The sequence below is a fragment of the Emydura macquarii genome, unplaced genomic scaffold (genome assembly GCF_026122565.2).
Source record: "Emydura macquarii macquarii isolate MOO-44397 ecotype Brisbane River unplaced genomic scaffold, CSIRO-AGI_Emac_v2 contig_3671, whole genome shotgun sequence".
Lineage (NCBI taxonomy): Eukaryota > Metazoa > Chordata > Testudines > Chelidae > Emydura > Emydura macquarii.
The window spans coordinates 6,012,106-6,029,957 of record NW_027133808.1 but is presented as its reverse complement, the minus strand read 5'-3'; the positions used below and the strand labels follow the sequence as shown (position 1 = coordinate 6,029,957).

The window sequence follows — 17,852 nt, the reverse complement described above, 5'->3', positions numbered from 1 at the left end:
GATCATTTGGCTACAAAATGTTTTGGAATTTTTAATAACCAGTTGTAACGTTAGAATTGTTATTTTCCTTGAACTTAAAAAAAAAATTTTGTATACAAATTGAAAATAAAAAGTAAAATAATGGACAGGAAAAACATTTATTTCACATCATCAGAAACGTAAAATACAACAATAAACCTCCAGTTCAGCTCTGCTGAATATGAGCACAATCACAGAAGGTGCTAAGCACTCATAACTCCTGTTGACAGATGGGTGGTTAGAGGGAGTTTGAGGGCTCTAACATCTTATAAGAGACACCATATCAGACGGCCCTGTGATACTATAGAAAATACACACACATTTTGTTGTTAATATTGAATTAATAAGTAATAGATGTTAGGGAAATATTTTCTTTATATAACTTGCTGCAAATTTAGTTGTTTGGGAGGTTTTACTGAGAAATTAATCTGTCAGGCAATTTTTGTTTTATTCATGAGTTCTTAATTTTGGGATTCTGTCCTATCTGTCTAATTTAGTGATATATGCATGTATGCATTCCACTGCAGATAGTCTAGACTCCCTCAGAACAGACCAAGACCAGTAAGGCCAGTGACAGACTGTGTCTACACTAGCACTTGTCGGTAGGGGAAAAACACCCCCCTGACTGACATAAGTTTTACTAGTAAAAACGCCAATGTGGACAGCGCTGTGTTGGCGGGAGATGCTCTTCTGCCGACATAGCTACCGCCTTTCATTGGGGGTGGTTTAATTATGCCGACGGGAGAGCTCTCTCCTGTCAGCATAGAGTGGCTACCTGGGAAACCTTACAGCGGCGCAGCTGTGCTGCTGTAAGGTCTCTAGTGTAGACATAGCCTAAGAGGAAGCAATTTAGATCTCGCCTTTAGTATAGATCCCCTTTCCAGTAGTGTTCACAGGACTTAACCAAACGAAGGTCCAGACCTCCCTGATATGGCCAGTCGGCTTTGTCTACAGGCCCTTCTCACAGACAAGTTCAACCTCCAAGCAGTCATTTTGACTGCTCGAGGATAGCACATTGATCACATTCACCTATTCCTTCCATTGGAAGATGCCTTTCTCTAAACATTAGAACTCTTAATGAAAGTGACAGCCCCAGGTAATATTATATGGGTTATGTCTTCATGTAATTACATAACTATCATAACTATATTAACGTCTAAGAAATGCCATTGTTTATGTGGGACATTGTTCTCTAGCCAGAGATCATGTCAGACAAGTGGGTGCTCAGCACAGTGAAGGAAGGATACGTTATCCAGTTCCCTTCCCTTTTCTCAGCCTGCCTTTCCCTAGTCCCTTTTCAGGGTCCCTTCTCACAAGACTGTTTTGCTTCAAGAAGATCACTCTCTTCTGGAATTGGGAGCAACAGAAGAGGTCCCTTACTAACACTGAGGGAAAGTCTTCTATTCATGGTATTTCCTGGTCTCAAAGTCATCTGGTGGCCGTCATCCCATTGTAGATCTAAGGAAGCTGAACTGCATTATAAAGAAAACAAGGTTCAGGATGATCACCTTCACTTCTTCCCTGGGGATTAGAGATTGGCATGATGCCTTAAATTTGCAGGATTCTTACTTCCATGTGGCAATACCTTTGGGCTACAGGAAGTTCTTTGATTCATAACAGGCAACAACTGTTACTGGCACATGGTGCTCCCTTTTAGACTGTCATCATCTCTGAGTGTCTTCACCAAGTGCATTTCAGTGGTGACAGCTCATCTATAATATTTAGGCGCTCATATATTTTCTTATCTGGACAATTGGCTAGTTTACAGTACACCAAGCAACCCCCAAGTCCAAAACAGCATCTTCGTCATCAGACAGCTGTTCTCTCATCTGGGCCAGAAACTAAAAAGTTGGACAAATCAAGTTACAACCACCCCTATATGTGAACATAGCTGAACTGCTGGGTAATAGTGACCATAACATAATAAAATTTAACCTCCCTTTGGATGGGAAACACAAAAGCAGCCCACCACGGTAGCATTTAATTTCAGAAAGGGGAACTACTCAAAAATGAGGAAGTTAGTTAAACAGAAATTAAAAAGTAGAGTGCCAAAAGTGAAATCCCTGCAAACTGAATGGAAACTTTTGAAAGACACTATAATAGAGGCTCAATTTAAATGTATACCCCAAATTAAAAAACATTGTAAGAGGACTAAAAAAGTGCCACCATGGCTAAACAACAAAGTAAAAGAAGCAGTTAGAGGCAAAAAGACATCCATTAAAAAGTGGAAGTTAAGTCCTATTGAGGAAAATTGAAAGGAGCATAAACTCTGGCAAGAGAAATGTAAAAATATAATTAGGAAGATCAGAAAAGAATTTGAAGAACAATAGCCCAAGATTCAAAATAACAGCAAAATTTTTTTTTAAGTACATCAGAAGCAGGAAACCTGATAAACAATCAGTGAGGCCACTGGACGATTGAGATGCTAAAGGAGCACTCAAGGAAGATAAGGCTATTGTGGAGAAACTAAATGAATTCTTTGCATCAGTATTCATGGCTGAGGATATGAGGGAGATTCCCAAACTTGAGCCATTCTTTTTAGGTGACAAATCTGAGGAACTGTCCTAGATTCAGGTGTCATTAGAAGAGGTTTTGGAAGAAATTGATAAATTAAACAGTAAGTCGTCATGATCAGATGGTATCCACCTAGAGTTCTGAAAGAACTCAAATGTGAAATTGTAGAAATACTAACTGTGGTATGTAACCTATCATTTAAATCAGCATCTGCACCAGATGACTGGAGGATAGCTAATGAGATGCCAATTTTTGTAAAAAGGCTCAAGAACTGATCCTGGCATTTGCAGGCCAGTAAGCCTAACTTCAGTACCAGGCAAATTGATTAGATCTATAATAAATAACAAAATTATCGGACACATAGATGAATACAATTTGTTGGGTCAACATGGTTTTTGTAAAGGAAAATCATGCTTCACCAGTCTGCTAGAATTCTTTGAGGGGGTCAACAAGCATATGGACAAGGGCGATCCAGTGGATATAGTGTACTTAGATTTTCAGAAAGCCTTTGACAAACTCCCTCAACAAAGGCTCTTAAGTAAAGAAAGGGGTCATGGGATAAGAGGGAAGGTCCCCTCCTGGATTAGTAACTGATTAAAAGATGGGAAACAAAGAGTAGGAATAAATAGTCAGTTTTAAGAATGGAGATAGGTAAATAGCGGTGTCCCCCAGGAGTCTGATCTGGGACCAATAATGTTCAACATATTCATAAATGATCTGGAAAAAGGGGAAAACACCGAGATGGCAAAATTTGCAGATGGTACAAACCTACTCATAATACTTAAGTCCAAAGCAGACTCGAAGAGTTACAAAAGGGATCTCAGAAAACTAGGTGACTGGGCAACAAAATGGGAGATGAAATTCAGTGTAGATAAATGCAAAGTAATACACATTGGAAAACATAATCCCAATAGTACATATTAAATGTTGGGGTTTAAATTAGCTGTTACCACTCAAGAAAGAGATCTTGAAGTCATTGTGTATAGTTCTCTGAAAACATCCACTCGGTGTGCAGTGGCAGTTAAAAAAGCTAACAGAATGTTGGGAACCTTTAGGACCATAGACTAACATGAGTGATCAATCAGAAAGAACATCCAAATCTTTCATCAGTGGGGGTACCCAGTGATAGACATGTTTGCTGCCAACTCGAGCAACTAGTGCAAGAGATTTCGCTCCACAGTTGGGTGCAGCAGGAGTTCCATTGTAGATGTCTTTCTTCTCCTCTGGTCTAATCACCTCCTATACGCATTCCCTCCAGTTCCTTCAATTCCCAGGATACTAAGGAGACTGAAAAGAAACAAAGCAACTTTAATCCTAGTGACACCAGCCTGGCCAAGGCTTTACTGGTTCGTGGATCTATATTGGCTTCTATCAGGTCTCCAATAAATTCACCCCTAGTCAAGAATCATCTGTCTCAGAACCAGCGGAGTTCCCTGCATTCCAGCCTCCAATGTGTCCGCCTCATGGCATGGATGGTCTCGGGTTGAATACTTTCAAGAGTTTGTGCTCCCGAGATGTTCAAGCAGCAAGCACTACATGTACTAGTTACATATATGTATTAGAACTACAGACACAGCAAAGTGGAAAAGATTTTCAATTTGCGGCACAGTTTCAACTATAGTCCCACCACAAACAGTTCAGACACATTTTGGACTGTTATGCCTGAAATCATCTGGCCTTTCAGTTAGTTCCATGAGAGTTCACCTGGCTTCCATATGTGCTCTGAATCCACCAGTGGGTGGATTTTCTGTCTTCTCTTTCCCTCTGTTTTCCAGATTTCTAAAGAGTCTTGTCAGCATCTATCCACCTGCATCTGATCCAGTACCTCTATGGATTTTTAACCTAGTCTACCCTAGTCTGATTTCTCTCTTTGAACCTATGATGACAACATTGTTACCTTTATTGTCCAAGAAGACAGTGTTTCTGGTGGCAGTCACTTCTGCAAGGAAAGTTCAAGCTCTTTTAGTTGGTCCTCTTTTCACAGTCTTTTAAAAGTTTCCATTAGGCCACACCCTAAGTTTATGCTAAAGATAGTATCAACTTGCCTCCTGAATCAAACTATTCATCTTTTAGTGTTTTTCCTGAATCCTCACTCTTCCAAAGCTGAAGAGAAACTCCATACTTCAGACTTTTGTAGGGCTTTGGCATTCTACATGGATCGTACTAAATTCCTTAGACCCTCTCCCAGGCTTTTTGTTGCCTGTGCTGAGAATTAGAGTTCAACCAGTAACAGCTCAGCCAATTTCTCATTGGATATCTGATTGTATTAAGCTGTTCTGTGACCTTGATAAAGTCTCCCTTCATAAAGCCCAGTCCACCAGAGCAGTCTGTCATCAGCTATTCTGAGCAACATTCCTATAGTGATCACCAGTCTGCTTACCACACAGCACTTAGATATAGTGATAGTGAAAACAAGAATAAGTTTATCATCAGAGAACAGCAATTCAAATGATAGTAAGTAAAAATATTCAAAACAAGTGGTTACATACAAAACAAATTAATAGTCGTGTTCAGCCCCATTCATAAAAGTGAGAGTCTGTGTGTATGCTCCTTTGTAGGATTGGGGCCTAAAATTAAATTGTGTAATCTGAATTTTGCATTAGCATATTTTCTCTATTTAATTTTATTGTAAAATATTAAAGGTGAAGATATTAACAAGGTTGGTAGGTTTAAAATTTCTTCCTTGTTTTCTCTTCTTCTGATAATTCTTTGCAATGATCAAACAATCCCTGATGGGCCTGATTTAACACCCACTGAAGTCAATGAGGGTCTTTCCATTGACCTCATTGGGTCAGGCCCTAAGTGGTGTCTTCCTCCAAAAACAAATTTTACTTCTTTCTATCTGTAAAATGTATAAGAATCCTAAATAAAATAATTAAGTAAATAAGAACTGATTTCAGTCTCAAGTTTTCATTATTTTTATTGTAAACTGAACTACTTTTTTTATGAGATATATCTTGAAAGCTTTTCTATTAACCTACACTGCCCATTTTAAATTAAATCTTTGCCTTTTGGCTGGCATATACATGACAGTTTTTTATAGTTATTTTAAAATATCTCTTCCCCCATGTAAATTAATTTTCACCAATATAAAAATGCTTGCTTAGTTTGTTTCAGGCATTTTCTTAAGAAAAGGTACTACATTAATTTAAACTCTGTCAGGCATTCTCCAACTGGGAATACTACTACTTTGCTCCTTCTCACACCGTTCAGTCTAGTCAGAACATCAGGTTTTGGAAATGGCATGACACTATCTGAGGTATTTATATTGTCTCCATCACCATGGTGTCTGATCACCTCACAATTTTTAATGCATTGTTGACACCCTGTGGGGTGGGATGTCACATTATACAGGTGAATAACTGAGGTACAGAGAGACTAAATTCACACACTGCCACAAAAGAGAAATGAACTACTTTTTCCTGAATGCCAAGCTAACATCCTGTCCAGTGGACCATCCTCCCTCTTGTCAAAGTCCTCTCACAACTGACTCTAAAGCGTGGTTTTCTCCCAACCCATAAATAACGTATTTATCTAAATGTTGGGGAAATTTTCTTTGTTACACATTTCCTGATTGTGGAAAAGGGTCTCTGTTACTCTACTGATGATGTATGAGAGGGATCCTATGTAGACAGGAAGTGCGGCATATATAGAAGTGTTGCAGAAGCCATGCTAAAACAATGGGCAGCGGATCCTTCACTTTCCCTTGCCCCAGTAATACATAGTTTTTGGGTTGGGACCCCATATTGGATAGCAGGGTGGTTTTAAAGGCGTTCCTCACACAGTTCCCTCTCTTCCCATCTGTTGCATATTGGTCACATTGAGTATGTGAGGGAAAGACACTCGGATGTATTGCATTTAGAATACTATGGGCAAGAGCTAACCGGCTCCTTAGATGAACTGGAAGTGTGAAACAGGCTTCTGTGAAGCTTTGGGATTGCTTTTATTAAGCAAAAGAGGAACCTTGCAGCATCTGACTGCTTTTTATGATGGAGAGCAGTTGCTATTGACTATCCCAAAACTCTCCTCACTTTCCCACCCATTAGCACTGCTCCTTCTCTCCATTTTAGGAAACAGCCACCCCCTACAGCCTTCCTTTACACTCCTAAGGCTTTCTTTCCTCCACATAATCTAGGTTAGAACTTTATGGCCTTTCAGGAGACCCCCTTGCTCTTCAGAATGGCTGGGGATTTTTCTCCTTCCATTTTAGCATCAATTTTAGAAAGGAGCTTCCAGCCCTAAAAGAGACTGCTCTCTTCCTTTCTCCCATGTGTATAACTCAGAATCATACCTGCAGGGACCAGTACTGGTCTACAACTCACCATGATTGTAGGGGCAAAGCAGAGCTCAGCTACACTTTAATGACAAATTTGAGTCGTTCAGGAATTAGTGTCCAAACTTCCTGATTTGGATAAGTTGGTGTCTGACATCTCTGCCAGCCAAACCACAATAAAACTTTTTTAAAAAACAAACATGAAGTTAGTATCCATTTATATTAATCTAAATTTAAATTATGCATTGTACTTTCCATCTCATTAATTTTGTATTTAATTTTTGTTCACTCTGAACTGAAAACAATCACTGTGCTAATATTAAATAACAAGAGTGGCCGCAAGACCAGTTGGGTGTGTGGTGTGGTGTTTTTTGTTATTAGTAGGAAACTTTTTTTCTGACAAAATGCAAATGAGATTGTTATGGAAAGAATGACCTTTTATGTAATTTAATTTGAAGTTGGTTATGTAAAGTAATTGCAAGAACCTTTTTGACTCAGCTTGGGGGGATACTGGGATAATATTGATTTAAGCAATCATAACATCAGAGAAATTAGAGAAAAATATTTCGTCTCTATTTAGTTGTAATAGATGAGTGCAGTCTAGTTTTAAATAACTCAAGCAACAGAGCTCTCATTACTTTTGGTATGGCTTTATTTTTATTTTAAAAATTAAAACGTAAAAGGTTATCTATCTTGTATGTCCCTCTTCTCTGATTTGTGGGCCAACAGCCTTGTCAATCAGTGCTATGTCTCCATATATGAGGAAGCAGGAAGAAAATCTGTCAGTTGGCCAGAGAATGTGCTGTGCCAAGAGGAAGAAGGAGAAAGGTGTCTTTATGCCACCTTTGTGCCTCTTGGATTTTGGGTTGCTCTGGGATGTGGCTCCTGGTGTAAATTAGAGCAGTCCCTGAGCACTACAGCAGGAATTGCGCAGGAGGGCAAAGCAGGGCTGTGTATGTTGTGCCTAAGCTGCTCCTGGAGAAATCATTTGAATAGTTGCAGCCCCTCTACACCACAGAAATGACATAAAGAAAGTGTAGTGAGGGCTGGAATCTAGGCCAGGTTGTGTACTGGCATGGGACCTGAAGGGGAGAGGGCCGTGCATAACCTGGAGTAGGAGTTTTAAGAAAGGTGCAGAGCTGAAGCTTACTGTATGTCATTTTTCATGAGATTGTCATCCTGAGGAGAAATCAGGACTTGTGGCTGAAGTGTTTTATTGGTTTATGAGAACCAATTCATTGGGAGCATGAGCACTGCATTTATTTCATTAACTTTACATGATGCACCAAAGTGGTTGTCTCAGAATTGCTGTACTTTTGATTGACAGAGGAAAATGAATCTCTTTACATATAGAGCTAGTTTATATGTTCTCTAAAGGGTATGGGAAATAAGGCCAAGCTAAGTGCTGCTAAACACTCTCTTCCTTCAACAGTATAACCCTTAATATTTCAGCTATTTATTTTCACAGCAGTTAATGAAATTTTATAGCTCATGTTATATAACTCAACTTATTAATGATTCTGAGGATGCAGAAACATTCTTTGGGTTGAATAAAGATAAATTGGGAGCTGACTGCCTTTTTATGGTGGACATAAAACACATGCAGTCCAGGAATCTGCAGTGTGCTGCAGCGAGGGTATTTAAGGGAGGTGTGGTAGCTTCTCTTTGAAATTTAGGAACCACTGCTTCTCATGTGGCTACTTTTCAAAGAGAAACTGTTTTTCTTCCTGTCCAGCCACCACCATGAAGAGTACTTCAGAGGTGACTGCTGCTTTTCAAATCTCACTGTTGCATGACTAATACTAAAGGCTGGATTATGATACTGTTACTGACATTAAATATTATTTTACAATTTGAGTAATCCCATTCAGATCAATAAGGGCTACATATGAAGTAAGGCAATAGTCAATGTAAAATAAAGGTATCACTGGTCCTAAATCGGGACAGTTGTATAGTTCCGAATTTAGCCTGTTAAGTGGAAGTTAAACTTTAAAAGCAGCTTAAGTGTGCACAGAGCACACTAGCATAACAAGTGTGGGAGAGTCGGGGTCCTGGAGTTTCGAACAGTAATAAAGAAAGTAATGCCAGAAAATTTTGCATAACTTTATAAAATAATTTAAATAGGAGGGAAAATGGTTTTTTTTTTTTTTTTTTTTTTTTTTTTTTAAACTAGCTTGTGCTTGAAATTGTGAGAGGTCATATGTGGACAGGTCATACTTTTATTTCTCACCACTCCTGATTTGAAAAAAAAGAAAACAATATTAAAGAATGCAGAGAAAAATGACCAAAAGTTGAGGTATGTCAGCAGTTTTTTTAAGGAGGCATGCCATTCCCTCCTCCCATCTTATCTAAATACTGTTACTATATTTTCCATTTGACTTATTTCCCCCATTTCTGCCTGATTTCTATAATGGTGTATATTTGCAGCATTGTTGTAGCCCCATGTTGGCCCCAGGATATTAGAGAGACAAGGTGAGTGAGCTTTGTGTGATTTGAAAGCTTGTCTCTTTCACCAACAGAAGTTGGTCCAATACAAAATATTGGACCTTACCCCCCCCCTTTATGTCTGTAATGGTATATGCTTAGTATATGGTCCACATCTTGCAGCTGCATCCATATGGACGGACCAGGGGTATTCCATTGTAGTGTTGATTCTCATGTTAGTGAGATGATCAAGTGATGACATGCATGATCTTATCTTTTGTGGTAGATGTAAATACTGTTGTGTCGACGTCAAAAAGGCCCAATCACAACAGTAAGTTCCAACAGTAACTTAATAAGGTGTTTCACTATGTGGTCATAAAAAACTGTACCATCTAATACTATTTGGCAAATAAGATAGCACAAACTATTGTATATACCAACTGTGGATTTTTTCTGTAATATATTTTTCAGATATAGCTACATGAAAAATATGTTCTTACAGTTCATAGTGGCTTGATTAACTCCATAAATGTTGTGTGAGCATATAATGAAAGACCCTTTTGTCATGCAGGGGCACTGTGCTATGTTAAGTAGAGTCTTAAATTTCCTGAACAGAAGGAGAACCATAACTTTGAATGTCTTGACTTTTCAGCAGTTAACATTTCAAGCCTTGACATTGTTTTAAACAAGTTTTTCTTGTATAATAAAAATAAACACTGACTAGACATAGAAAGTAGCCTTACATAGAATTTCACAAGTATACTTCCAAGGCTATGCTATGAACATTCTTCAATAAGATGTATAGCTAATTAGTTAATTTTCATTCATTTATCATTGTGTTATGATGAACTCATATGTTATTTCATATATAATCAATGTATGCTAAATAGATTTAAATTGTAGGATTATAGAAGTGTAAGAGTGACAAGTATTCAGGAGTGATGAAGTGTATATTAAGTATATAGGCATGGCTGGAATGCAAGGACTAGAGGCTGAGACCTGTAAAAATTTAGCCTATCCATATTAGGCCATAGGTGTAAGAACACTTGACGTGGGCGATCTAGGAATAACTCTGTGCCAGCAAGGTCACAAGGTTACTGTAAAAGATATGACCATAGGTGATGCTACGGAAACCTAGATTGCAGAAGGTTGCAATGTATTGTTGAAGATCACAAGACACCTGATTGTCACATCATGAAATGTCTGTCCTAACTGTCGGTTACATGGCGTGTGTAGATGCTAATGAGAATAAGAAGAACTAAGAAACAACCTATGAAAAATGGAGCCCCCCAATATTTATGGTTGTGGAAGTGTTAGGTGTGGTAAAAGAGTTTGGGTAAAAGTGGGAAGACCTCAAAGGACAACCCAATAGGGAACCCCAGCAGGAATCATCCCTCTATTGCAGATAGTCTGTTGAGAGGTCCATTGGACCCTAGAATATCTTTGATGATATGAGCATGACTACAGTCTTAGTCATTGCATGAGTTTTGGTAGGCTTTACATATATGCATGGGGGATTGTAATTTAATTATTGTTTAATAAAACTTGTAGTACAGTTAAGACTTTGTACTTGTGATTTTGTCTATGGTCACTATCCTCCGTTCTATCTTCGAGTGATTGCTCATATCCATTCCCATTTAGGTGTGTACGCGCTCCGTGCACAGTTTCCCGGAACTTTTTTGCCCTTAGCAGTCCCGGTAGGGTCGGCTCAGGCGCCCCCTGGAGTCCCGCGCCCATGTCGCGGTACATAGGGCACTGCCGACCCCACCGGCTCCCAGTTCCTTCTTTCCGCACGTTGACGGTTGCTGGAACATTGCCTCTTGCTTGCAAGTCGCAAACCCTTAGCTCTTCAAATCGAGAACTGTTAGAGATACTCAGAAAAGCCCTCAGGGGTTCTTTCTCTCCGTGTTGGGTCATGCCTGGCTCAACCGGATTCAAGCCGTGCACCGAGTGTGCCAAGCCGGTCCCTGTGAGTGACCCTCACTCACGCTGCCTCCGATGCCTCGGCGAGCAGCACCACAGGGACAAGTGTAAGATCTGTAAGGCCTTCAAGCCGCGGACCCAGAAGGGGAGAGAGGTGCGGCTGAAGGCGATTTTGATGGAGTCCGCTCTATGCCCGGACCCCGTACCAGCACGGTCATCTGCGGCACCGAGCGTCTCCTCGGTGCGGAGCGCTCCGCCGGCACCGACTTCATCATCCAAGGGGCCGGCACCGAAGCGCCGCAAGGAGACAGCGCACCAGGACTCCGCACCGCCGCCCCAGCACCGGGGGAGTCCGGAGATGCCCCAGCCACGTGCCGTTGAGAGTACTCCGGCACCGGCATCTCCGCGCAAGGAGCTCTCCCCGACTCCTCGGAGTGGGGCAGAACCCTTGCAAGGGCCGTCGACGCCGGAGGCGTTCTCCGCGACACGCGCCCTCATGGGCCTGCCCACGCCACCGTCCCACCCTCGGCCGAGGATGGGACCTGCGTCTCGGGGTAAGCCCGCAATGGGTCGAAGTCTCCCCCCAGACGGCCAAGGAGGGTTGAGAGTGCGGCCTCCCCTCCCAGCTCCGGCACCGAGTCTAGCTCCACCGCCAGCTGCATCATCGCCGGCACTGGCGGCCTCGGCACCGCTGCAGCAGGCACCGCTGTCTTCGACACTAACACCCCCGGCACCGACGCGCAGTCCATCCCGCGCTCGGTCCCGTTCCTTGGGTCGGCACCGATCCCGGTCCCGATCCTCTCGCTGGCACCGACGGCATTGCTCCCGATCACCAAAAGGGGGCAAATGCCGTCGCAAGTCATCAAGAGGGAGGAGATGCTCAGGCTCGAGGAGCTCCTCTTCCCGCTGGCACCACTCATGACGGCACCGACACTCGTCGTCGTTGTCGAGTTCGCGGAGCCCTTCCCCCAAGCCCAGGAGCAAACGCCGTTCCAGTGCGTCTGGCTCCAGATCACTGTACCGGGCAACTCACTTGGCACCGATGCCAGCTCCAGCTTGGCCCCAGGGACCTTGGCAGTGGCCTTACTGGGGCCCCTGGGGTACACAGGTGGGACAGGCGACGGCTTCGCTCAAGTCATCGGCGGCGCCGCCACCGCCTCCTCCAGTGTCCCACGCGGGGAGGGATCCGATCCGGAGAAAGGCCTCTCCGCAGGGCCCCTTCCTCAGTCCTCCTCCTCCTCATCCCCCGATGATGTCACCTTCCGGGGTCGTAAGGGCCCTTGGCCAGACTTTTGAGCTCACCAGGACATGCTTAAGAGTTGCTGGCAACCTGGGATTAGACCTGAAGGAGCTCTCTGAGGAGGAGGACCCCCTATTTGGAGTCTCAGGGATGGTAGGCCCATCTAGAGTAGCCCTCCCTATCCACGAGAGGGTGCTCAAGGTGGCCAAGTCCCTTTGGCAGACTCCAGCCTCGGTTCCTCCCACGGCCAAGGGAGCCGAAAAGAAGTACTCCGTCCTTATGGAGGGGGTGGAGTACTTGTACACTCACCTGGCACTGTGCTCTCTGGTTGTCGATGCAGTCAACCAGAGAGAGAGACAAGGGGGTCAATCCAACACCCCAAAGAATAAAGACGCCAAGAAACTGGATCTCTTCGGCCGCAAGGCCTATACAACGGTGTCTCTGCAGCTGAGGATCGCCAATCATCAGGCGCTCCTAGGGAGGTACAACCTCAACCTATGGTCCTCGCTGCAGAGGCTCGCCGAGGTCCTGCCGCAGGTCCTGCCCCAGGACAAGACCGCAGATTTCATGGCGGTGATAGAAGAAGGGGTTGCAGTGGCAAGAGCAGCCCTAAACTCTTCTAGCGATGCGGTGGACGCCACTAGTCGGGCCATAGCATTGGCCATTACTATGAGGAGGGCCTCGTGGCTCCAGTCTTCGGGTCTGTCCCAGGAAGCCCAGCGTACCATCCAGGATCTTCCCTTTGATGGAACCGGACTCTTCTCGGACAGAACTGATGACAAGTTGCACGCCCTCAAAGACTCGAGGGCTACGCTACGCTCCCTACGCTCCCTCAGGCTGCAAGGCGTCAACTACCACCGAGGCAGCCCCCCAGACCTGCTCAACCCAGGAGGGCTCGGGAGAGGTTTAGAGGCCCTAACCGCCGTAATCGTTCGGGGTCTTCGGCGGGGACCCGTGGCTCGAATAAGGGCCAGAATAATAAAAAGTCCTTTTGACGTTGTGCAAGGGGGTGGTATTCTTACTTACCCTCTGTCTCTCGACCGACCCTTTGCCCACAGGTTGCGACCGTACTACTCCCACTGGCAAAGTGTCACTTCGGACCAATGGGTCCTTGGTATAGTTCGCAGGGGCTATGCACTTCAGCTCACGGCCTTCCCCCCGGATTCCCCTCCTGTCCGGCCCCTCCCCAGGGACCCATCGCACGAGCAACTCCTCGCTCAGGAAGTCTGCTCCCTCCTCCAGCTGGGGGCGGTGGAGGAAGTCCCTCTAAGGGAAAGGGGACAAGGGTTTTACTCCCGGTACTTCTTGGTCCCCAAGGCCAAGGGGGCCTGAGGCCCATTCTAGACCTCCGCCGTCTGAACAAGTTTATCAGACGCCTAAAGTTCCGGATGGTCTCCCTGGCCTCGATTATTCCTACCCTAGATCCAGGGGACTGGTATGCGGCCCTCGATCTCAAGGACGCATATTTCCACATTTCTATCCTCCCAGGACACAGAAGGTTCCTAAGATTCATGGTAGCTGGTGTCCACTACCAATTTACAGCCCTGCCTTTTGGTCTTTCGTCTGCCCCCAGGGTTTTTACGAAGTGTATGGAAGTGGTGGCAGCGCATCTGCGCCGCAAAGGAGTCCAGATATTCCCATACCTGGACGATTGGCTAATTCGTGGCAGGTCCTGGGTCCATGTCAGGAACAGCCTGGAACTCACGTGCGCAGCTTGCACCGACCTGGGTCTGCTCATCAACGAGCAGAAATCTATTCTCACCCCGGTGCAGCGCATAGAGTTCATTGGGGCCACGCTAGACGCCACCCAGGCCAGAGCCTTCCTCCCGAGACCCCGCTTCAAGGCAATGGCTGCCTTGATAGACGACTTTCACAGGTCCCCCATGACGACAGCCAGGCGATGCCTTCAGCTGTTGGGACACATGGCAGCCTTCACGTATGTGGTGCGGTTAGCTCGCCTCAGACTCAGGCCCCTTCAGAGGTGGCTAGCCTCTGTGTACACCCCAGTCAGACATCCTCTCAACAGGATAGTCACTTTATTTCCCCCCCCCCCCCCCCCCCACTGACTTCCCTGCTTTGGTGGACGGATCCGAGGGAGGTGTTGAAGGGAATTCCCTTCAGGGAGATGGTACCGTTGGTAACCTTGATCACCGACGCCTCCGATGTGGGGTGGGGAGTGCACATCACGGGCAACCTCAGTACCCAAGGGCGCTGGTCACCAACCGAGATCTCCCTGCACATCAATGTCAGGGAACTCAGGGCAGTCCGCCTTGCTTGCAAGGTCTTCCTCCGGTTCCTCCGGGGCAGAGTGGTACAGGTCCTAACGGACAACACGGCAGCCATGTTCTACATGAACAGGCAAGGGGGAGCACACTCCTCGGCCCTATGCCAGGAAGCCACGTTGCTCTGGGAATTGGCGGTGAGGCATGACTTCCATATAGCTGCCTCTCACCTCCCGGGGGTCAGGAACGACGAGGCAGACTGCCTCAGCAGATCGTTCCTCCCCCGGCACGATTGGTCTTTACACCAGGAAGTGGTGGATTTTGTCTTCCACAGGTGGGGGGTTCCCCATCTGGACCTGTTCGCATCGGCCTGGAACAGGAAATGCCCGAGGTTCTGCTCACTCCGAGGGCGCGAACCGGGCTCTGTTTCCGATGCGTTCCTGATAGAATGGACGGGGGCCCTCATGTATGCATTTCCTCCCATCCCCTTACTATCCAGAGTCCTCTTGAAAATCAAGAGGGACAAGGCAGATATCATACTGATCGCCCCAGCCTGGCCCAGACAGCACTGGTTCAGCATGTTGCTGGACCTGTCCATAGCCACGCCCCTGCCACTCCCGAGGCGCCACGACCTGCTTTCCCAGGACCAGGGTCGCCTGCTCCACCTGGACCTGGACTCCCTCCACCTGACAGCGTGGAGACTCTGTGGCTAACAGAGGGAGAGAGGGCCTGCTCCATGTCAGTGCAGCAGGTCTTACTTAACAGCAGGAAACCTTCCACCCAGTTGGTATACAGGGCCAAGTGGAAGCGGTTTACATGTTGGGCTCAGTCCCGGGGCATTCTACCGAGTTCCTCGCCAATCCAGGCAATTTTGGAGTACCTCCTTCACCTGAAGTTGCAGGGCTTAGCCCTGGCCTCTCTCAGGGTACACCTGGCGGCCATCTCGGCCTTCCACCAGCCGATGGAGGGCAGATCCCTGTTCTCACACCCCATGTCATCTAGGTTCCTTAAGGGGGTGGAGAGGCTATATCCCCAGGTCCGTGACCCAGTGCCTCCCTGGGATTTGAACCTGGTCCTCGCCATGCTGACAGGGACCCCCCTTCGAGCCCTTGGCGACATGCCCGTTGCTCGTACTCTCATGGAAGGTGTCCTTCCTAGTGGCCATTACATCGGCCAGAAGGGTCTCTGAGATAAGGGCCTTAACCTCAGAGCCCCCCTATACGGTTTTTTACAAAGATAAGGTCCGACTGAGACCCCACCCGGCCTTCCTGCCGAAGGTGGTATCTCAGTTTCATTATAATCAGGATATTTTCCTCCCTGTGTTTTTTCCCAAACCACATGGTTCGGAGGAGGAACGGAGATGGCACTCTTTGGATGTCAGACGGGCCTTGGCCTTCTACCTAGAGAGGACCAAGCCCTTCCGGAAATCGATGCAGCTATTTGTGGCAGTGGCAGACCGGATGAAAGGCTCACCTGTCTCCACCTAGTGCATCTCCACCTGGATCACCACCTGCATCAAGACCTGCTATGAGCGGGCAAAGGTACCGCTTCCAGGGGCTGTAACGGCGCACTCGACCAGGGCCCAGGCCTCATCGGCTGCCTTCCTGGGAAGAGTGCCCCTGCAGGACATCTGCAGAGCAGCGACCTGGTCGACGGTGCATATCTTTACGTCCCACTACGCCATCGTGCAGCAGGCGAGGGAGGACGCGGGGTTTGGCAGAGCCGTCCTGATAAGGGCGGCACAACGTTAACTCCTACCCACCTCCAGGTATGGCTATCTAGTCACCTAAATGGGAATGGATATGAGCAATCACTCAAAGATAGAAAACAGGGTTACTTACCAGTAACTGTTGTTCTTCGAGATGTGTTGCTCATATCCATTCCGCACCCACCCTCCGTCCCCACTGTCGGAGTCGGCAGAAAGAAGGGACTGGGGGCCGGTGGGGTCGGCAGTGCCCTATGTACCGCGACATGGGCGCGGGACTCCTGGGGGCGCCTGAGCCGACCCTACCGGGACTGCTAAAGGCAAAAAAGTTCCGGGAAACTGTGTACGGAGCGCGCACACACCTAAATGGGAATGGATATGAGCAACACATCTCGAAGAACAACAGTTACTGGTAAGTAACCCTGTTTTTTCATATGTTCCAGGAGATTCCAAATTTGAGAAAAGCAGCAGAGGTGATTTTCACTCAGTTGAGCTTGAAGCTGTAGCAACAGGAGCTGAATCCATAGTAGTTTAATATGAAATTACTAGTTTAAATAAAAAAAGCTACAAATGGCACCTTTGTAGCAAAACACAGAAAGCTAATTTTGATATGATTTAATGGTTTCTGTTATCTTTTAGGCCTGATCTACGCTTTAAATTTAGTGATTACATTGTCAGGGATGTGAAAAATTCACTCCTCAAAGCAATGTAGCTATGTCAACCTAAGCCCCAGTGTAGAGGTCTGCTATGCTGGTAGAGTTCTCAAAGTGTAGATGTGACCTTCAATTTAAAAAAACCATTCATAGTGGGCACTACAGTCAGGCTTGGTTTTTTGTTTGTCTAAATTATACTACAACAAATGCAAACGGTGACAAATAAAGAAAGCGGATAAATATAATTTTCTGTGTTTTTTTAATATTGAAGATGTATGTACCTCTTATTTTGTTGTTGAGCTGTTTCAAGATATTGACCCTTGTTCGCTGTTTGGAATTTGATTTTTATTGACGATTAAGTGAGAAAATAGTTTTTGCAACATGGCAAGTGCAAAAGCAGTTATTGATTTCATCCCAGAGGAAGGTCATACAATAAAACCTGCAAATTGGGATCTTTATAGTTTTTCTTTGTTCTTATATACGAGTTGATACTATTTGTACTCATGGGCACATGTTCTCACACGTATTGGCACACATGGATTTGGTCACGCATACTTGTCCTGGGTTTTTAGGACAGAGAGGGAAAGGAGATATATTTTTCAGCAATAAGGAACTCTGCTTTTTATTGGCTCAAGGCATGTAATCAAACTATGAATAAGCTTAAGGATCCTTTGAATGGTTCATTTGGTGATCCCTGGATAGTGTTTGCTGCCCTACTGCACCTGTAGGTAGGGGCTCTGCTTGAGGCAAAGACAGAGCAGTGTGGAGATTCTTTGTAGTGGCGTCACTGTCAGGTAAGGTGCATCAAGGCTGTATGACCTGCTCCAGGACACCAAATGACCGTTTGGGAGAACTTTACGCTTGTGAGACATTTTCGGTG

The 17,852-nt window shown here is 45.4% G+C and overlaps 1 protein-coding gene across 8 annotated transcripts in view; it reads left to right on the top strand.

The window, feature by feature from the left end:
- The window catches only part of PCCA (propionyl-CoA carboxylase subunit alpha), a 415,109-nt gene that overhangs the window by 223,219 nt on the left and 174,038 nt on the right, over positions 1-17,852 (top strand). The gene's annotated exons all lie outside the window — the stretch shown is intronic.